Raw genomic sequence first — 23237 nt, 5'->3', positions numbered from 1 at the left:
TATATATATATATATATATATATATATATATATATATATATTGCTGTAAGAATTGAACGAACCTAAACTGTGGAATAAAACAGGCAAAAGAGTGCATGAAGCTTATATTCCTATAGCCACAAAAAGAAAAAAAGCACAACGTACTGCAGCGGCATACACAGAAGCCCGATATTTTTATTGACTGCAGAAACTACCATGTGTGCCATGAGTGCCAAATGACTTGTACGCGATCGTATCGCCTCCTGCCTGCCGTGGTGTCGGGATATAAGTAGAACGGTGCTAAATGAGAGCCTTTATTTCCTATACATTTGCCTCTTCTCAGATCGAAAAGAGTAAGTACATCACGAAGACATGACCATCTAGGTAGCCTCTATTTTAGAAGAACAAAAGCGGCAGGAATCGAACGAGCTCTGGCAGTGCATGTTTGCAAAAACAGGAGGGGTGCTGTCCTTGGCCTTTACAGCGGCGTGCCATTCAATAACACGAGCCACGGAATAATGTCGTTCACCACGCCCAAAAACACTGCCCAACTAAATCGGGGTCGCGGCATAATAATTACAAGAAACTAATCGCATTGGCGATGCTCCTTGACATGAATGCCACTATAGTGGGAATGTTCCTCGACGCAAGAGGGTGGTATAAGCAGCGCCGTTCCTCCATCAAAAGGAAGAGAAAAAAAACAAGAGCTCCAAATGTATAGACATAACTGGAGACTAAAGTACGTAACCGAGACATCATTGTGATGCAGGTCAAACGCTTACGGCATTGTACTAATGAGGGGAATTTCGTGAAAAAAATGTAGTAGTGGTGCTACAGTTCCCCTGCTGCAACTTTTGAAAATCGAGGATAAGTACTACTTTTACCACCGTACACACCGTTGAAAGTTTCCTCCAAGATAAAGTCAAGGAAAGCATCAAACAAAGTGGAAGGCTATACGCTTGATTGCCTATTAAGATAAAAAGACAGAAACATAGTCACACTACATGATAAACCTTACAAAATTTATTGAACCCCCCAAGGTTCTTTCGCGCCTTCACGTGAGCTGTACAAAGAAAAAAAAAGCAGCCAGTAAATTAAAAACGGCCACCTTTCGGGTAAAGTGCCGGAATTTGTTGGGCGGTACAAAACAAAACACAATAATACAAGAAACTGGAGGCACGAAAGCCATCGGTACTTTGAGAATTTAGGCGAAGCATTGATGAGATTCGTAGGGGGGGGGGGGATTTTTTCTTTCGAAAAACGACCCAGCTTGCCTCGAGTGCCTTGATTAACTTTGTTAAGGAGCTCCTTCTCGAGCCGCCTTTTGTAAAAGTCTCGACCATGTATTTTCACTGAGTTCTTTGGCCAGCTCTGTGGCGAAATTTCAATACAAATTTTCGCGAAGCTGCACTCGGCGACAAACTGAAGCATTCTGATTGCATTGTCGGTGCAATCGGCAAATGTTTTTCTATATTATTTACTTCATTGAAGGTTTCTTCTTGCTCAGAGTAAAGGTTAAATTTGTGTTAGTATCATCAATATTTCTCGGAACCTGGCCTGTCAGTGTATATCTTGTGCTCCTATTTATTGGATGTTACAAATTAAAAGCTACGTTGCACGTCTCATATTTTTTTGTTTTTTTTTGTTGTCGTTATCGCATGAGTCTACTTATTCCAGTTGGAGATGCTTTCAAAGGCTGAGATGGAGTTCGCAGAAATGGTTTCAACGCTCCCTCTTTGTTAGCTAGAAAGCCCGGAGACGTATACGAGAGGAGGACACTTGCGTGTAAGGTACCTCACTATAGTTATGTAGGTATAACTTCGCGATTCATAAAATCTTTACTTACGATCAATTCTAGCATAAATTTTCTTTCCTTACACGTTGAAAGGTTGCACTGGCAATAAAGATAACACTTTATCGCGAACAGCCTTAGAATTAAAAAAAATTCCGCCATATCCACGAAGTGAATGATGATGAGTGGGCGAAGCTCCGGAGGTAAACCTGGTAAACCATGAATCCTCTGCACATTTTGCCCACTCGATTTTATTACATCGCTCCCCCTAGCGTACGTCGCCGCACTAAATCGAACGATTGCCTTCAACCAATGACACGCGCCATATGTGACATCATTCCTATTTTATAGGATCTCGCGTCTTTCATCAACTACAAGTACCGCTTTCTAGTTTATAACATCTTGCATCTTTTCATCATCAGCTACAAGTACCACCATCTAGTAAACACTACAAGAACTAAAGGAGAGGTGGCTACATACAGGAGACGGTACCGCCATCTAGTGAACACTGCAAGAACTAAACTAGAGGTGGCTACATACAGGGGACGGTACCGCCATCTAGTGAACACTGCAAGAACTAAACTAGAGGTGGCTACATACAGGCTACAGGGGACGCACAGCCCACGCCCTAAGGAGCTTCGCCCCTAAAACAAAACATTCTCCTGTATGGTTTTAAGCTCTAGTTATACATGCTTGCCTTCTTAATAAACACAATATTGACTATATAAAACCAACTATTACGGCATACAGACTGCTGAACTCCTCTGCTGATGACCAGCAGATCGTACGATCGAATCCCGGCTGTGGTGGCTGCATTTTCGGTAGAGGCGAAAGTTCTGTAGGCCCGTGTGATCAGATTTAGGTGCACGTTAAAGAGCCCCAGGTTGTCGAAATTTCCAGAGCCCTGCACTACGGCGTCTCTCATAATCATATGGTTGTTTTGGGACCCTAAACCCCAGATATCAATCAATCAAATCAAATGGCTGAACTCAAATCACGGGGTTCAGCATGCCTTGTTATGTACTCGTAATCCGCCTGTATATCTGCGTAAGCACCTCTAGTGCAAGCGATTTCTTTATTCTCGTCGAACACTGTCGAGTGCACACAAATGACAGAGAGAAGAAACGGCAGCACAAGTGGTTACAGTCAACCTACCCTTTATTCATCAAAATGCTTTTTCTGCAAATAAGTAGTCAGGAGCTGTGGGAGGCTGCCATGTGCAGCTACAACACTGATCGTCAGGAAGCTGTCCTGAGCTGGCTGAGGTGATAGAAGAGGCCTACCACGAGTAGGATTCCTTACCTTCTCGCAGCCCCTTTCCCTTCAGATAGGATAAATAAAGCTGTCGCTCTGTCTCTCTCTCATGACATCACGAGATCGAAATGCTGACAGCAGGTAGGGAACGTGCTCAAGAACAGCATGGTTTCTTTAGAGTATACAGAAAAGTGGGCGCACGGCTAAACCGCGTTTGTAATCCCATCAGCTTCATTGATCTTCCTCATATCTTGACAATTTTAGCGGCTACCCTGCGCAAACTGAATGACTGTTTACAAAGCTTGCTTTATTCCAAACTCATTACAATGTACAGAAAGATTCCCGCCGTGGTAGTTCGAAACACTGTGTTGTCCCTCCTTTGAGAGAGTGGCTACTGCAGCATAGCACCCTCCTCCTGTCTTCTGGGAATGTTTCGTCTATGCAGAAGACTAGCAATCTGACCGATATAGCGAAAACCACATCATACGGTAACTTCATATACCAATCTGAATACATATGTTACAAAAGGGTCTCGCTGCTTGATAGTGCGTGCCACTTTCATTATCTTGAATGGTTTGGTCGTTTGGCAAATAACCTTTCAAAATATGTCCAAATGGTGGCCATTCTGAAGGCATGAACGCCAGCCATTTTAGAAGGCTGTAATGTAGGGCACGTTTGTGCGTAGTTAAACACGTTATTCGTGGCACAACGGAGAACGAGGAATAAAACCGGGAGAGGATCAGATTGAGCCTATCCTGACTATCTTCGTTTTTCTTATTTGCTCTCAGTTGCGCCACGTATGTTTCGACAACCCGTTTCCTTACATTCAAAAAAAAAAGATCATTTCGTTTGCCTTGTTACTATTGCTGCAGAAGACCGTACACAATATGGATCACACAGACAAACGAGGCCATATTATGAAAAAGAAAACTAACTCAATTTCCTTCTCTTCACGGGATTGAGTCAATAGAACTTGACGCTGACGGCGGATGCCATTGCCTCTCTACGGTTCGTACTCAAGGCCAATGTAATCAAGAGCGTTTGCTGAGCCAAGACGCTATTCGATTGGCGGTGGGGGAGTCGCCCATGAACGCCCAATTCACTGGTGATTGTCGACAAGTCAAACTGAGCTCTTGTTTTCATTTTTTTTCTGGCTCTTCATCTTGCAGCTGTTGTACTTCGAAGCAATTTAAATAAACTGGACTTCGCCTGTTTCTTCACTAACTGCCATATTGAAGGGGCGGTGACCAGCCAGACGCCCTGCAGTATAATAAAGGTGCCCGCACTTACACGAAGCACTTTCCCTTTCTCCCCCTCCTGCCTCTTCATGTTCAGTTGCGGCCAGTGTCGCGGCGTGTTGCGACGTTGCCGGCATTCACAGTTTCTCGGTTGTGGTCGCAGCGCCTCTCCGGCTTACTATCGACCCGTCTCTTCCCAATAACGTTCCTTTCGACAGTGTGCGAGATTTATGAAGCCTGTGCGACACGACACCCAATAATCATCGTTAGTTTCGCTCGCGTTATTAACACGGCGTCAGGCAGTGTCTAATGGTGGCGCGCGCCGTCGTCATCCGGAAACCTCTCTTTGCGGAGTGGCGCCAGACTTGGCGTGGCTGGTGGGCTTCCCTCCGTGTAGAATCACGCGATTTGCACTGGGCCTTGTTCTTGGCAAAATACATTCACAGGGAAAGCTGCGTTTCTTTTTTTTCTTGTACTTTTGCGTATGTTTTTTTCGCGTCAAATGAACATATTACGCCCTGGAAAAAAAAGGAAAAAGAGAGCAATATTCTCGGGACAGCACATCGATACTTTTATGCTTAACCACACTATGCCGATGGGCTGAAACACAACAAACAAAACAATGACAACAAAGAGAAGTGTGAGAAGCAAGAGGCTATCAAATATCAAAAGTGGCTATCAAAAATATTGTGACAAATAGAAGTTTTCAATTTTGATTTCAACAAGAACCTACAATTAGATGTGATGACAATGCCAACAATGACAGTCACAAGAACATTAATCAACAATGTCAATTTAAACAAGGAGCAACAAGAGCGCGATTTTGGAATGTAACCACCACGTTGTAGTTGCTGTACAGCAAAGTTACGCAGTAAGCTAAAGGGGACAACATGTGCACATAAAACCCAAACTATAGCGAAGTAATAAAGCAAAAAAAAAGCGGCCATGGTGCACAGGCGAAGGACCATCTACTGCCTGGACGGAAACAACAAAGAAACTACAGGATAAACTATGTTTTTGCTTAAAATATATTAGCGCTAGTTTTGACAAGTACAGAAATTCGAAGCGTTTGACAGAACGGATGTCGCACCTGTGATGCAGTTCTCTGTCTTGCCGTCTTCAAAATTAATAACGATAGAATATTTTAGTTAAGAAAGCATCACAAATTAACCCCACAACGCGTTTCTTTTTTCAAGTAAACGAAGTTTTTCCATGAATGTAGAATTTCTTGTGTAGTGACGTGCTACTCCACGGCGGCCACAAATTGGTGCATTTCGATTAATGATAACTGCAAGAGGCCTGTGTGTATATTGTGCCATGTAAAAACGTGTTTCATAATACCTGATGGTCAAAATTTTTGAAGCCCTCTACAATACGGTGTCACTCATAATCACATCGTGGTCTTGGCACACGGTTATTGTTACTATTAAAATCAACAGTAATCAGGGCTCGAAAATGTGTTTCTTCCGTAAAAAATAGACTGTGGTGATTTATCTCGAAGTTTGTTGTTTAGAGCGCTGCACTCAAATGCCTTATTTTACATGCGTCCTCTATCGAAAGAGATGATTCTTGATGGAGACGAAAATGCTGTAGTCCCATGTGCTCAGAATTGGGTGTACGTTAAAGAACTCCAGATGAACAAAATTTCCGCACCCCTCCACTGCGGCGTTTCTCATAATCAAATGTTGGCTTTGAGACCCTAAACCCCACATATCAATCATTATCGAAGGAGATGTTCATGGTCATGAGGTACACTGTTCTCGTTAAGATGTGCTTATGGCGCAATGACAGCTTGTCATGTCTTTCCACCAAGTGCAATGCCACTGATAAAAGGCTCTTTTGTCTGACATGTTCAAAGGATTTTTCTCCTGCGCACGCCTGTTCGCAAGGGCCACTGCCAGTCACTGAGTCGTCAGTCATACTAGTTGAAGTATTGGACCAAAAAGAAGTATTACGAATAAAATGCTGCGTCATTTCACCTCAGGGTTTAGCTATATTCAAGAAAAAAATATCATTCGTATTTTGTTTCTGAACAATTATGGCTCACAGGGCAGTTTAGCTTATCGAACTGGCTAGCTAGAAGAGGCAACTGATATTTCCCCGGAAGACTGCAACCTTAAAGAGTCCCTAAAGAACCTCTGAAAATACAAATAACCAGCCAGTTATTCCCTCCTGCTATCTTCCCATCTATCGGCTCAAATCGTGACATCAGCAATCCTTTCATGCGACTTCATGATGTAACGAGGTCTCGACTAGTTCATATACGATAGATACGAGCTGTGAATCACGCTCCTGCCCTGCTTTGTCCCACCCTTTCTGCCTCGTATGGCCTGCCTATTGTGAGCAATTTAACCATTTCCCTTCATTTTGCACCCCGCTGCGGGGGTCTATAGTGGCTATATAAGGTACTCGACTGCTCACCCGCAGGTCCCAGAACCAAATCCCGGCTGCGGCGGCTGCATTTTTAAAACGCAGCTGCATTTTCAAAATTTTCAAATTTTACTGCACGTTAAAGAACCCCAGGTGGTTGAAATTTCCGGAGCCCTCCACTAGGGCGTCTCTCGTAATCATAGGGTGGTTTTTGGACGTTAAACCCTACATATCTATCTATCCTTTCAGTTTGCAATGTTTTCGACAACGTGTGCAGATATAACAGCGTGTAGGCAAAAAGTGCAAAATCCTGATACGTTCAGGGCCAAATGCTGAAGTATTGACGGATGTCTCCCTCTTGTTCTATGAAGAAATGAGTGGCGAAGAGGAAGAGACCGCTCCTGTAGGCAAGGTAGCGCAGCCGAGGATGAAATCACTCTCTCGTCTTTCAACTCACAGTGGTTAGGAGCCCTTTGAGATAATAATAAATTAAAACTTTGTCCATTAAACGTCATTGTCACTTCTATAATCAATGAAGCAATGGTGAAAGTAGGTAGTAAAATAACTGTTTAAAAAATGTTTAATGTTTTTGTTCAATGACAGGACTGTCTAATTTCTTTTCAAGTAGTTGAAGTATCTTATGATATCACACCTCTATAAACCAAAAGTTAGTTCTTTCAGCAAATGTGTTTGTTTTGAGCGTATAAAAACAGAATTTAAACGCTTGTTGAGTGGAGGCCGTTGCTTTCGCTTTTTCATCAGCGCGACACAAAAACACGTCTTTCACAAATCCGCATCAAGGTCTGCAGCACTTCGAGTCTGTCATCTGAATCTCTACCCATGTACTGCCCAGTAATTGTGAAATGTATTTTACTTAGTAGAAATAGTTAAACTAGCGGTAATAATAATGGCGTTGCAAATAAATAAAACAACTGCAAAATATTTCTCGCCTTACTTACATTCTTTTTTCTGCACAAGTGGTTTTCGGGAAGAAAACAGCGCTTTGTTTTGTACAAAATTGTCTAAAAGTATGACCATGCTGTAGTCATTCATTAGGACAATAAAATAAATGCTTAAATATTTTTGTTTACCTTTTTGTTTCTAATGAAAATGCGATGCTTCAAGTTGTTTACCTGACCCTGTGAATTCACATTTTAAGTCAGAACTGACTTCTTAAAACAAATGTGTTCGTTATAAGCAAATAAAAGCAGCATCAAAGTGCCTGTTGAGCAAAAGCCGTTGCTTTCGGAATTGCGTCAGTGCGACATACAATCAAGTCTTCCACAGAATTGCAACAATGTCTCGAGCACTTGAAGTCGGCCATCTAAATCTCATTCCAACCACGTCTGCTTTATACGAACTGCGAAAAAGAAGGCTGTTTGGTGAATTTTCGTAGCGGCTCTGAATACGTATGAACTTTCGTCGAGTGTTTGTCTGCGCGCGTTGCCTCTCGGTCGTAAACCTTTTCTTCTGTTTTTGTACGTCCATCTATCCCTGGCCATGAGCAACCATTTTAATCTTGCTGCATTTTTACAATGCACTCCTGTGCTCGTACGCTGGCGTTGCACCTGCATGCATTGCACTTTTTATGGTGAAGGAGAGAGGTATCTCACGAAGGTCACGGCGTAACGCATTGCACAGCCTGCTTCTCCAGCTCAATCACAGATTTCAGCAGCTTTTATTTTTTGGTTCACGCATAAACAGAACCAGAGTGGCTTAAGCCTTTGCACATTCTTCGCCCTTCACCCTAAATCGATCGTGTGACAAGACAAACAACACGTGTAGCAACTCACTTGGCGTGGGGGGCCTCTGAGGGTCTTGTGAGAGCTGGAACTTCCCTACAGGCAACTGCGCTTCATAGCAAACCTACAGAAAATGTCCTCTTACTCATAAACAAAACTTGTATGCACCAGTTCTGCAAGTGCCACAATAACATATTTTCCTAAGCAGAAACCGCTTATATGCATGGACCGAGCCCAATGACCGAATTAAATCAGGAACTCAGTTTTATTTACGCCGCGAAATAACAGTGAATGTGTTATACATTCCCCTCAGGCAAATTAAGATACAGTAAGAGAGAACATTTATGTGGTGCTCCGTTTTCTTTAAAGCGGCGACGTTAGCTATCACACGCGCGTTTGTCAATGTTAACAAAACAAAGCACTTATTCTTCGTTCGTCGCGTTGTGTGCCCGATCCCAACAGCAATGCGTCATTCACTCTTATTTTCGTCAGTTTCGGTGCTATTCCACATCGCTTCCCATTACTGAAAATATATACCGTATCACATTCAGGCGACGGCTGTTAGGTTATTGAGCAACACCATGCTTTATGACGATGTTTGTTCAACGTAGTCGCAACAAAATAGAGTTCACGATGTTTTCGATGGCGGACAAACAAAAAATAAGGACTCTTTAGAGACGTATGTCATTCAGTGGTACAGTCTGTTGACTCAAACTAATATGACCTTAGAGTGTGTATGCGTCTTCTTTTATTATTTTTTTTTGTTTTCATTCACAAAAGTGCCCATTATTATCTCTTGCGGAATATTATAGATGGTGTGTGCTGGCATGTGGAGCTTTTGGTCTGTATTAGGGTCACTCGTTAATGCCGTCGTCTCCGTCGGCAATGTCACAACACAAAACGTAGCTGAAAACTGTTTTTATTGTCGGCGAATCAGGCGAGATTTATAACCGTATACTATTGTGTAGCCCCACTGTGTGACTAGCTTTCAAAAAGGGGTATTGTGAAGCTTAAGGTTCACTGGTTGAATTCATATAACAAAGAAGAAGCAGCACAAAAGAGAAACACAAAGCACGCACAGATTCTGGGAGCCTTCTTACTGATCGGAGAACACAATCTAACACTGCTTTTCTTTACTGTTGCCAAACTAACTTGTTATAGAAATTCTGGTAGAAAAGGCATACATACAAGTCCAGCGAAATATGCTACTACTGCTCTATGGAAAGAACGCTGACTATCATGGCAACTCCTTTATGAAACAGCTTTTCTTTTATAAAGAATCGTGCTTCTGAAATGCTCCATCTTGTTAGGAAAACCATAGGGACACATTGTAGACCATACGTTTAGGGATAAATTTTTCTCGTAGCACACATAATGAATACAAGGACAGTACAACTTAAAGAGTGAAAGAAATTAAGCAAAAAAGCTTGGGAAAGCTGATTTTCAGCCCTGCAGGATAAAACATTAGTAAGGTGTATACATACCTTTATTGTTCTGTCTTTTTTTTTCTTAAAGAAGGGGGACGATCAGAAATGAGCCGTTCTTCAAGAATGTGGGCTGGGCGAGAAAGCTATATGTGATAACTCCTTTATTAGATAGTTCTTCGTTTGAATTCCCAATCACGAGTTGTGAAATTTCGCTACTATACAAGGTTTAAAACTTTCCATGGTCACGCGCAAACAAATAATGCTCAAAATTTTACGCCCGCGTACTTAATATACACTTATATATCAGAAGCATTTAGCAGTACAGCCAGCTGGACGATTATTTCACATACAAATGAGACAGAATGGCATTTATTTAATTAGATTATCAAGAGCCATGGAGCATAGACAAAAAGCGAAAAGTTGGAAATTAAATAAAACCACCACGCATTAAAATTCCTAAGGATCGCTTCCTCGAGTTGTACTGCGTAGCCATTACTTATCGTTAATCGCTTCCTCTATGCGTTCAATTTCACAGCCAAATCACTCTCGCTTTATGCTTGTGCCCAATGACTTGTATAACGTGCAATCTCGCCTTTTCTCTCATCTGTCCCAGGGGCAGTCCTGCAGTCCCAGCAAGTTCCGCATTGCTTCGCATTTCTGACGGGTGTTCACAAGGCTGCCACCCGCCAAGCACCACAAAAGTCCCCAGAATTTCTTATGAGGTCAGTTAACGTTCCAAATGTTCTTGTTTGTTGCAGGTCACACAGATATACGTTATCGAAGACGGTATCAAGAGTCACGAAAATTCCGAAATTTAGCTTGAAGCTCGCTCTTACAAATGCTTTTTGGTATTCGGTGCTCTAATGGGTGTTAATAAAGAGAAGAAAATGATATGAGAAAAATGCAACAGGGTACTAAATGTTGAATTTTCAATAATTGTGTGATTTCTTTACTTCTGCCTACTAGGCGACCTCACAATTGATACGCCATTGCACGAAACTTCGGTATAGAGCACGAGAAAGTGCCAATGAAATTTTCTAATGTATAGAGAATGTTTGTTAGATATAGATAGGAATGACTAACACTTACTAAGCTTTGTTTATTGAAGATGAGTTTGCGTAGAAATAAGCACAGAAACAAAAATGGTTAAAGAACACCAAAGCATGGGCATAGAATAACGCTATGTTCCAAGAGAGGTCAGATGTATCACGTAATACAAGCGGGATTTTAAAAGACGAAGCACTTCTTTGCAGATCAAACGCACTTTTTAACCATATCTATCTATCTATCTATCTATCTATCTATCTATCTATCTATCTATCTATCTATCTATCTATCTATCTATCTATCTATCTATCTATCTATCTATCTATCTATCTATCTATCTATCTATCTATCTATCTATCTATCTATCTATCTATCTATCTATCTGTCTGTCTGTCTGTCTGTCTGTCTGTCTGTCTGTCTGTCTGTCTGTCTGTCTGTCTGTCTGTCTGTCTGTCTGTCTGTCTGTCTGTCTGTCTGTCTGTCTGTCTGTCTGTCTGTCTGTCTGTCTGTCTGTCTGTCTGTCTGTCTGTCTGTCTGTCTGTCTGTCTGTCTGTCTGTCTGTCTGTCTGTCTGTCTGTCTGTCTGTCTGTCTGTCTGTCTGTCTGTCTGTCTATCTATCTATCTATCTATCTATCTATCTATCTATCTATCTATCTATCTATCTATCAAGCCACCTACGTCTGGGTGCGTTCGTGTGGTCGTAATTTACGTACAAGGACATGAGTGTATGACAAAGAGGCTTAATAAGTTATTACATGAGTAACGTGACATGCTTGTCGTGTATACGTCATGAATTTCTTTCCATCAGCCACGCGTGGCACCCGCAACTGCAGAATTTACACAAGTATTCCTTGATGCACCTCGTAATGCTTGCCGCGAAACCAACAAGCAGATGTGACAGGTTTTTATTCACTGAGTGCTTCACATGAAATCAATTCTCACAGTGCGTGGGAGCTGGCGGAATTTGCAATCAAGGTATTTTAAGTTTAGGGCACTCTCTAGTGACTCTCGAATTTGAAAATGTCACCATACAGACGTGTGACAAGGTTTTGCTTTGGCCACCTCTCTTTAGCTCCGCTTCAAAATGGTTTGCCCTATACCTTGCGCCACATTAGTCGAGACCAGAATTTTCTAGGTGGTAAGCTTTAGTGCTTAGAGAAATTCGAAGCAGCAGAATGCTGGGCGCATTACGAAGCCGTACATCCTGAAAGAACTTTGCGAGACCATGCTGTGTAGTTTCGAGCTGACTATTCATGCTTCTCTTTCTTACTCCTCTTCTTTTCTATCTCTTTCCGTTCTATTATTCTCCTTTTCCCCCACCCCAAGTGTAGGGTAGTCAACCGAGCCCAGCTTGGTTAACCTCCCTGCCTTTCCTCTCTATTTATCTGTCTCTCTCTGCTATGGTCACTCTTTCCTGTATACGCTAATCATATTTCAAGAGATACTTTACCATCATATCATCAATCATATTTCAAGAGATAATCATTTACCACGTGGAACGCAAATCGCGCTTACCGTGCTCATCATGGGAACCCTCTTGCAACCATTTTGAAGGTCCTTGCAGTACGCTCTTTAGATGGTCAGACGGTCACTCCAGGAAGCTAGTGAGAAAGCTGCGTTTCTAAGTCCTCTCCTCCTTTCCTTCAGTAAATAGGCATCACTAATTCTGCCACTGATAGATAAGCAAATGTGCATTATCCGACTTCCAGCTCACGCAGTTCCCGGAATTGGCCTCAGGAACTCCAGCTGCTCACTTGGCCTATATTAAGTGCACGGACGGCTTTATCAGGACTCAAAGCAGTCGAGCAAACAAAAAATATCGCTTTTTAGGACATCGCTAATGAGGGACAATCTCCATAATTCAGTTTTTATCGGAAACCCCAACACATAGAAGTGCCGAGTATAAATATTAGTACGTCGATCGATTCACCTCTAATATGCTTGTAAATGTTACCCAGACAAGAAAGAGATTAGCAGAAATATGCAGGCTTGAAGTGGTGAAACCAGGATTGTCACTGAAGGCAACGTTTTGACGGGGGACTTATTCACGACATCAACTGTACATATAAATGTTGGTAAACTGATACGGTACTTGAGCTCGAGGCAACGCAAAAGGTGATGCTCTGAGACGTAGACGAAGCTCAGACTAGGGAAAAATGGGAATATTGACGATAACGTCTGATCCGAAGTCGTCTCATGATTTCTTCCTCTCACCTTTATTTACCCTAATTCCCAATTCAAATGTACATAATTTAGCAAGCTGATCCGTATTCTGGCTAACTTATTTGTTAAGTGGAGTCAAGTGGTAAACGTGCACAAGACGGAATCGTAGTAGTGAATCTTATAAAATGTTGTTTACGTGGTGCAAAACGAAGTGCAAGTTTCCCATATTATTTTATGGATGTCGCATCGAGAATATTTTTCTTTGTGATTGGGGAAGGAATACGAGTAAGGGGGGAGAGGTAAGTAGGTGTGCATTTTATTCAGGAATAAGATAACTTGATCAGTTCGGAACTAGGTGACAACGCCTCAAACTCGCACGGCTTTTCAACCTCGGGGAAAAGCTCCAGGGTGCCTGGTTCACAGGTAGCGCAATGCAGGCGCCAACATCACTCGGTCTGAGCCTTCGATTAGGTTGGTGGCACGTTGATTCTCGGTTGCCGTTATGATAGAAATCGTGCAAAGAAATCGAGAATTTAACTCGCTCATCGTTAGATCAACGTATTGTTTTGTAAAGTGTATATAAAGAAACGATCATTTGTAATAGTTAGGTCATAATAATACACAAGTTGTCCAGATTCACATTGCTGTAGAAAGAGTTAGTGCTATAAAAAATACAGCAATAAAGGAGAGATTTCTATTTCAATTTTACATTGATCATAGTATCGTTGATAACTGAACAGAACAGTACTATCTGACTTCCTCAATCTTTCTCTCTGTCTCCATTATTTTTTAAGACGCCATAAATGTCGCCAGGCATAAGGTTTCGTTCATATTTGCAAATTGTCTTCCTGATATCATTAAAAGCTACTTAGCCTTAGTTGTGCGTTTTCTAGAACTCACAACGTGCTGCGTAGCAAAGATTCGTCACCGCAAGTCTTGCCTTCGCGAGATACCTTTCACTTTTGCATGTTGTAGTTTTTTTTTGCGTCCTAAGCTTTTACTTCTTTGATAATATCAACGTTTCTAGTGTATAACTTAACGTCAATATTAAAAGGCATTCCGAGATTGTTCCCTATCAATTTAGGATACATGCCGAAGTACCGGAGATTAAAAGTTCATAACAAGACCACTATGCTTTCATTGTCAATGAAGCTTTTTTCTTTTTCTTGTCTACAACAAAAAGCTTTATTTTCTCCTGGTGAAATCCTCTTCATAGCAGAAACATTCGTTAGTGAATATTTACGATGCTTGTACTTTTATTATGCATATTCTTTATTTATATGTTCAAAAAGTGTAGCGACGCGTTTCAATTTTTTATATGGATCAGTTGGATGTTTGAAATACAAGTGTTTTTTTTAAATTATTCTTATATAATGTTTTTTTTTCCTGAAAGCTGCACAAACGTGTTTCTTTGAATTTACTTATGTTCAGTCATGTTTTTACGCACACTGCTCTTTTTTTAACAATTACCTGTTTATGCATTTTGCTTTGTTTCTGTTCGCCCACCGTTGTTGCCAAAAAATAAAAAAGGAACACAGACGTCTTCAAGCTGTTATGTGGCCTTTTGCCGGTGTTCCCAATATCTGTAAAATGTATAGATGCGAAGTAAAGTTCAAAGTTCTGTTCAGTTCAGATAAAAAGTCTTTGATTTCTTATCTTCAGGCTGTTTATAAATGGAAAAGAAAAGTTTTTGTGAAACATGCTCATTTTAACTAGTATTGCACATATCCAGTTCCTAATAAATAATACTGTAATTTCTTCTTTGATTATCTGTAGCCAACGACGATCACCGTGCAGTATGTGCAACTTTATGAGTATAAAAAATAAGTGATGAGTGCGAAATACCGCGCAAAATATCTATTGAAATATATGGACACTCTCGGCTGGATTTGGCCACCGGCGTCACCATCACTCGCTGTATATTATATATATATATATATATATATATATATATATATATATATATATATATATATATATATATATATATATATATATATATGAGAACGCAAGAACGAACCAAAAATCTAATAAAAGACTCCGGCGCGCGGAATCGGACGTGGAAACTCTTTGTCGTGAATGCGAGGCGTTGACCAGTGAGCCACCGAGGAGCATGTCCTTGAACGTTCAAAGCGCAAGATAATTATATCTACCACTTACCTCTGCTGATGGGGCTCGGCAGGAATTATCGTGTTTTCAGCATTACCAGCAAGATGGCTTAATGAGCGCGCATAGGCACATCGCGCAGCGGCCAGCGCTCCAATCTTCCTCGCGTACTTTGCCCCGCTTAGAGGAGGGGAAGGACGCTCCCTCGTGCTTCCTTATCTCACGGGGAGGATCGTACATCTTGGCTGGCCTCGGGCTTTACCTGGAATCATTCTGTAGTACTTACCGGGCACATAAAGGCCACTGCAATCATTGCAGTCTCCGTTTGAGAAAAGCGCACGCTTTTTTAAAATAATTTTTCTTTAAGACACAACACCCTTTAACAAACCCTCTATTTTTATAGAAGTAAATGAATGATTACTCGGCGCACCGCTCTTATACAGTAGTTTCCAGGTCTTTGCGTGCGTTGAAAGTGCTGATTAGAAACAATAAAATAAGGCCTGTATTCTATCACTGGCGCTCTGGGTCTGTGGATGGTTAAAGCTTTCTATCGTGATCAAGCAATGGCTTGAAGTCTTTAGACGTGCCACTGCACCCTCAACCAAAACTCAATGACATGTTCTGGCCAAGATATACTGGTCTAAGAAACTTAACAAGGAATGTCTATTAATCATCATCATCAGCCTGGATGCGCCCACTGCAGGGCAAATGCCTGTCTCATAATCTTCCAATCAAGCCGGTCTTGTGCTTTCCATCACCACGTTGTACTTGCAAACGTTTTAATCTTATCGGCCCACCTAACTTTCTGTCTCCCCTTTGAGCGTTTGCCTTCTTTGGGAATTCAGTTACCCTTGATGACCAATGGTTACCCTGCCTACGCGCTACGTGCCCGGCCTATGCTCATTTCTTCTTAATTTTCACTATTATATGCTTAATCCCGGTTTCTTTCCTGGCCCACTCTGCCCCCATCTTGTCTCTTAAGGTTACATCTTTCGTTTTTTTTCCATCGCTTGTTACGACGCCCTCATTTTAAGCGGAACTCCCTTTATAAGCCTCAAGTTCTCTGCTCCGTAATTAAGTTCTGGCAAGATGCAGCTGTTGCATACTTTCTTCTTGAACGTAAGTGGGAGATTACCATTCATGATTTGTGAATGCTTGACCAATGTGATGTACCCCATCCTTATTCTTCTAGTGATTTCACTCTCATGGTTCGGCTTCGCGGTTACTACCTGTCCTAAATAGACATAATCCTTTACAACTTCCAGCGTCTCTGTACCTATTGCAAAGTGATGTTCTCTGTGGAGACTGTTGCACATTACTTTAGGTTTGTGCGTATTAATTTTTAGACCTAATTTTCTGATTTCTGTGTTAAGTTTTGTAATCACGAGTTGTAATTCGTTCCCTGAATTATTCGTCAAGACAATGTCATCAGCTAATCGCAGGTTACTAAGATACTCTCCGATAACTCTTATCCCAAACTTTTCTGAATTTAGGGTTCTGGAAACCTCCTGTAAACATGCGGTGAAAAGCATTTGATAGATCGTGTCTCCCTGCCTTACACCCTTCGTTGCTGGAGTTCTGTCGCTTTCTTTATGGAGAATAATGATGGCTGTGCATTCACTGTAGATTTATTCCAGTATGTTTATGTATTGTTCTTTGATGCCCTGATTTCGCAGTGCCTGCATTACTGCTGATGTCTCGACTGAGTCTAACGGCTTCTCGTAATCTAAGAAGGGCATATGTATAAATTGGTTATATTCCTCAAATTTCTCTATCACCAAATTGATAGTATGAATATGGTCTATTGTTAAGTAACCTATACAAAATCCTGCTTGGTCTTTTGGTTGTTTGAACTCAAATGTCACCCTAATTCAATTAGCTATTATTTTTGCCAGTAGTTTGTAGATAACGAGCAGTAAGATAATCGCCCTGTAAATTTTCAAGTCCTTGACATCTAGTTTCTTATGAATTAGGATATTGTTGGCGTTCTTCCAAGATTATGGTACCCTTCCTGTCAAAAGAAACTTCGTGTATAAGGTGGCCAGATTCTCTAACACAATTTCTCCGCCCCCTTGCAGGGGGTCTGCTGTTACCTTGTTCTCTCCTGCGGGTTTGCCTCTTTCCATTCCTTCTAGGGCTTTCCTTACTTCCCCTATTGTTACTGGTAGGCTGTCAAACTCCTCTGGACAATTATTGTTTCTCACGATGTCACCCTGGTTTTCTTGAATTCTGTATAGCTATCTGTAGCAGTCCTCTGCCGCCTCGACTATCCTATTCATATTGGTTATGACATTGCTTTCCTTGTTTCTTAATGCATAGATTCAATTTTTGCCTATGCACAAGTTTGCCTTCGCAGCGTTTAGGCTTCAGCCGCTTTTTACAGCCTTTTCCATTCTCTCATGTTATACCTTCTGATGTCGGCTACCTTACACTTATTGATTAACTTCGCAAGCCCCACTAGCTCTATTTTGTCGGTTGCATTTGGAGCTTTAATGGTTTGTCGTCTCTTAGTAAGATTTTTTGTCTCCAGAGATAATTTTCCAGGGTCCTGTCTAGTGATTATCTCCTACTTCCCTTCCACGCTCTTTGATGATACTAGTAAGATTATCTTTCATTGTGTCAATGCTAACGTAGGTTACCTCGTTAGTTCCTTGGTCACCTCAGTAGTTTCTCAGTAGTTCCTTGGCCGCCATCAGCTGTCGGCGACATGTGAGAATAGACTCGACGAATATTTTTATATTGTCAAGGTGTGCTATAACAGACGCAAGTGACTGTTTTTGATTAATATAGTCTGAACAGTCACACAGTATGTGGCGTATCATCTCCTCCCAACGACAGGCATCACACAGGGTGTCATCGGTCATTCCAATAAGGAAGGAATGCGATCGTTTGAACGCCCCCATAGGGGAGGGGGGGGGGGGGTCTAAACAATACAGGTGCTGTGAAAAAGGCCGAAACAATTGCCTAGTTAAGTTCATCACTATAGCACAACATTGCTGAATTCTCCTTTCATGAACAAGTGGTATGACTGTTTAGATACTTAGAAGGTAATAATAATAATAATGTTATTATTATGATTATTATTATTATTATCATTAATAATAATAATAATAATTGTTGTAGCTGACGTTTTACGTACCATAATCACAATATTGCGATGCGGCCCTCTGTAGCGAGTAACTCCGGGGTAATTTTGTCTATTTGGGGTTGCAAAACAGCGTCAAAACACACGTGGACACATCAACACGAGCTTGCTGTGCCTACGTGCTTTTTTTACAATACATTACCAACTATAGCTCGGCTTTCTGTACTACAAACTGATATTCTTTAACGTGCACCTATATTTAAGTATACGAGTGTTTTTTGCATTTTGCCCCTATCGAAAGGCGGTCACCATGGCTGAGAATCAAACCCGCGCCTTCGAATTCACGGACCCGACAAACTTACATGCTAGGCTACCACTGCAGGTAACACCAAAAATGAGATAAACGTCAACCACACCCATATCTTTCCATGCGTGTACTCTGCATGCAGCCACCGTTGTTATGCAAGGTCTCGTAATGATGTAGTGCATTCCATTACTTTAGGCGCTATCGACATCTGTCTCATTTCCACGTATTGTTCTCTTTTTTTCGTAATAGTTAACAATCGGTATGAAAACTGCGTAAAGCGAGTTAGCAGCTAATCAACCGAAAAGTTTGCAGCACTGCTCTGCTTCATAAGCAAAAAAATTGCATACATAATGGCCATTCGCCGCATGTAGCTGCTTTTTGAGGCATTCGCTTAATTAATTCACTCATGTTTTTTTCTATGCTATTTTTGTTACTAGCGTTCATATTTTCGTTGTAGCCTGCTACCAGTGGCGAACTAAAGCATAGGGGTAGCTTTGAAGTCTGTAATTAAGCTGTAAGCGTGCGATATTTTTCTGAACCACAAATGGAGAGACAGCCGTGAAAACGATAACCCAGCTTACACAACAGCATCCAGAACGGTGAGCCTAATGATCCGACGGCTTCGTAGATGTTTTATATACTTCTCTATAAAGGGTGCCGTTGTTGAGAGCCGGTGTTCATGCGCTTCAGCCATTTGCCACGACATTATGTTTGACACAAAATAGATTTCTCCGCTGCCATCTGGAGCAGACGTTTGATGCCCCCTTTCATTTTTCAACATGGCAGAGTTTTAGCGTTGGCTGTATTGTTTGCTTCTTTTTTTAACACGAAAGCGTTTTGTGCCGGGGTGCACCATGGTTCCACTGACGTATTTCCGTCACGGCAGTGACACTAAAAAACTAACATCTTCCCATTGTCAAGCCTGGATGCGAAGCCACAGCAGTGCGCGCGGACGCGATTGATGTTTTTGAATCGTGCCTCGTCGGTGTCGTTAGTCTTCCGCTGCCGACGCTTGCGTTCCCCTTTCTTGGCTCGCGCCTAGTCGGTGTTGCAGGTGGGACGTCGCCATTTGTCAACGCTCTCGGATCTGCTAACCCTCGCAATGTCGACGATGGCTGGGTTCGGCCAAACGGCTTCCGTGCATGTTTCGGCAGGCGAAGAAGCGTCGCTTTCCTGCGTCCTCTCCACCGCAAATAAACAAGCTGAAAGGGCGTTCATTCAATATGCACTCGAACGTTGTGAGCGGTGGAGAGGATGAACCTAACGAGAGATGACACGTGGTGAGCACGCGAAAGGCAAGGGAGAGAGAGACGTCATCGCGCACTGCGAGTGAAGGCGTGACCTACTTGGCACCACTCCAAAACCTGCGACGAAGAGAGCGTGGTGCAGTGCGTTAACACGGATGGACAGCGTTTACACAGGCTGGTCAAAAAGCTGCTTCGCATCTAAAATATATACTGAGAGAGTAGAAAGACAAAACTTGGAAGGCAAACATGTGTCGCACCGAATTAAACCAGCAACTTCTCTATTCTCAGCGCTTGACGCTATGCACTACGCCACGAAGTGTTGTCTGAGGTGCTAACGGCAAGCCATTTATATACACCACACATGGCTTGGCAATCTTCAGAGCTTCGAAACTTTAGCGCGTTTTTATTATCAGTGGTGAGATGGCGCCAGGTTCTCGCGTTCGACGTGCTCTCAAGGTCACCTCCTGCGTGGTCTCTCCTGGCACGCGCTTATCAGACTCGTGATTCGGGAGAGGACGAAAGTCACTTCGCAAGCTGCCACGGCCGCGTTTACGAAAGAAGCACGCTGCTGACACACCACGCAGGAAGAAATATGGCAGTTCTTAGTCCGCGCTCATTTGGTGTATCCTAATTTCATTCGTGCTTTGTTCTTGAGGTGTGCGCTGCCAGTTTCGAGCTGCTCACCGTTTCTAACGTGACATTGCAAGTGGTAGTTGTTGCTGAAACAATGCACAATAAACTCCCAACTACCTCTGTAAAGATATGTTTCACTTTCGTGTCATACCGATTCCTAGATAGGGGTATCAGCCACGTTTTTCTTTAAACTAGAGTAACAAATACAGCCTATTGGTTGCAATTCTTGTTTAGTATCTTACTGTTTCCACATAACTCCATTTCCTCTATTTTTTCTCGTAATTTTGTAGCCCACTTTCGCAGGTATCGGGCCCCGCCGCGGTGGTCTAGTGGCTAAGGTACTCGGCTGCTAACCCGCAGGTCGCAGGTTCGAATCCCGGCTGTGGCGGCTGCATTTCTGATGGAGGCGAAAATTTTGTAGGCCCGTGTGCTCAGATTTGGGTGCACGTTAAAAAACCCCAGGTGGTCGAAATTTCCGGAGCCCTCCACTACGGCGTCTCTCATAATCATAAGGTGGTTTTCGGACGTTCCTGCGTGTGACGACAACCGGAACTTCCGGTTGTCGTCACACGCAGGAGAGTCACGTGGTATGGGCAGAAACGTCCCGGGTGACGAAATAGCACCGCCGAAATTTAAATGAAAGGAAAATGTTTTGTCTGGCGTTTCAACACTATCCCTATTTCGCCGTGTGTCAGTGGTTAGTCCGCGTCACTGGGGCGCCAGTGATCTACGCCATGGCGCTTAGTAGTTCACACTCTTTTGACAGCACCGCCGCAGCCTGAACCAGAGGCGATAGCAGCGTGCGGCTCTTTTCGTGACGTCATACGTGGCGTTCCTACTCGGGTCATGCGTCAAAACCGCATTGGACGGCAATCGTAAGTTCTGCCCTTTATGTTATCGAAATGGTCACTGGTATGCAAGAGTGGCGGGTAAAAACAATAATGGAAAATAGTACAGGGCAAAAAATGTGCTCACCATACAGGCGCCACGCGAAGGGCTGCATGAATCGCACAACGTGCTCGACCTCGACGTTCAAAGGAGGATTTCTTGTCACGTATTCTCAAACACTCTTCGGGCTGCTATTTCGTTACTTTTGAGATGTCTTTTCTGAAAATTCTATTTAAGAAATAAACTCTGTGTTGTTGGCATTACCAGCGCCCACACCGCACGATACGACTTAAAATAGGCCGCACAAAATGGTCATGGTAACAGTATTTATGACTGTGTTCCCCTCCACTCGGTTCTCTCAAAAATATCAACGCATGCAGTGTTACGACACGAAGCGAAGTAGTGATTACAGGCGCTACATTTTGTTGATGGTGAGGGGGGGGGGGGGCTATCAACATCTTCGTAGTTAATTATTACAAGTCAAACATTCTAACCAATGGAACTGAGGAGCGCTCGAACTTGTATGACGTTAGCACTCCGCATGTTGGAATGCACCGTGCTTGAAGTCATTTGTATGAAGAAAACGCGCTGGAAGAAACAATTGAAATTAGCGATTTCATGCTGCCAGTAACGGATCTTAGTTCCACTGCGTATAACGCGAGACGGTGAAAAAGAGACGCACGGCCTCGCAGTTTTGTATGCCCCACTTATGATTTAAACACCTTTCCATCCCTTTGTCCATTCCCACTTCTCACTGAATGTACATCAAAACCTATGACCCACAGTAAACAATGAACGGATACAGAGATTTATACAAGATTTCATCCGTGCAAGAGGAGCAGGAAACACCAACATGAAGTAGCACAAGCAGTTTTTTTCTGTTCATCAGAAAACAAAGAGGAACGCCGAAGGGCCGAAAGAATCGCTTTACTCAACTCAGCATCTCACAGCTCAACGTTTCTGCGAAGAAAGACAAAAAAAGGAAGGAATGTCTCGGCCTTAATGCCTCGAACAGTCACTGTCAAAAAAGATGTTGCATGTGCTCGAATTACTCAAAAGATTAATAAAGATGGTTGTTTCAACTCTACTTATCGATAAAAAATGCGATAAATAACGGGAGAAGTATGCCATACGGCCCCGGTAAAAGCACTTACGTGAGCTGTCTTTGCAGATAATTCGGGTTTGTTTTGTACCTGAAGAACTTTATTCATCATCATGAAATCCATAACGCATGGTATGCGCAGAAGCAATAAGAGTTTACTGTTGTTATTTTTATTTTTAGTGCGCGTGTTGGATCGTGCATGCTTAGTGTAATATTGTCGGCCAGAGCGTCGTGACACAAAAACACGTAAGAGTTTCGAAAATGGCTCATTGACTTCCTTGCTGTTTTTTAACGAGACTAGAAGTGTGTCTTGCTTCTTTCTTTTTGATATTTCGAATGGTGCAAGAAAAACAAAGGTGGGAGGAGGGAAGGGAGGAAGAAACAACAGGCGAATGATATAAGACAGCGAATGCTCTTGCTTGATGGTTGGAGCTCAGTAAAAGCTTCTGCAACGAGTAACTCGCATCATTTTTTCCAAAGTCGGTAAGCTGCGCATCAACGACAACTTTTACGTCTGCGAAATACAACATATATGTGCGTACTATCTGCAGCATGGTCCCTTGAGGAAGCCTATCCAGAGCGGGAAGTTTACGACCGGTAAACAAATATGATTGTCGCGTTGTTTTCAAGGCCTCGTAAAAACAATCGTCACACTGTGAGCATAAGTGCAAAATAAAAAAGTTCCTCACAATTGGCACATATCTCGTTTTTCTTTCTACAAAAAAAAAACAAACAAAACCACTTCCATTTTCAGAGGCCTCCCAATACACATGTCATAACGCATACATGCGCAACAAGTAATATGCATAGGGTAAGTCGGCTCCGCAACAGAAAAATTAAAACGTTATTTTTTTCGA

At 42.3% G+C, this 23237-nt stretch overlaps 1 protein-coding gene across 1 annotated transcript in view; it reads left to right on the top strand.

Annotated features, from left to right (window-relative positions):
- Oamb (Octopamine receptor in mushroom bodies) overlaps positions 1 to 23237 on the top strand; it is a 631213-nt gene that overhangs the window by 100841 nt on the left and 507135 nt on the right. Inside the window, exon 2 of the mRNA XM_075877249.1 lies at positions 10416 to 10524. The gene's annotated coding sequence lies outside the window, so the exon portion shown is untranslated. The remainder of the gene's footprint in view (positions 1 to 10415; positions 10525 to 23237) is intronic.

Source organism: Rhipicephalus microplus, chromosome X, assembly GCF_043290135.1.
Source record: "Rhipicephalus microplus isolate Deutch F79 chromosome X, USDA_Rmic, whole genome shotgun sequence".
Classification (NCBI taxonomy): Eukaryota; Metazoa; Arthropoda; class Arachnida; order Ixodida; family Ixodidae; genus Rhipicephalus; species Rhipicephalus microplus.
Note: the sequence above shows the minus strand (reverse complement) of the source record. Positions and strands in the feature narration are given on the sequence as shown.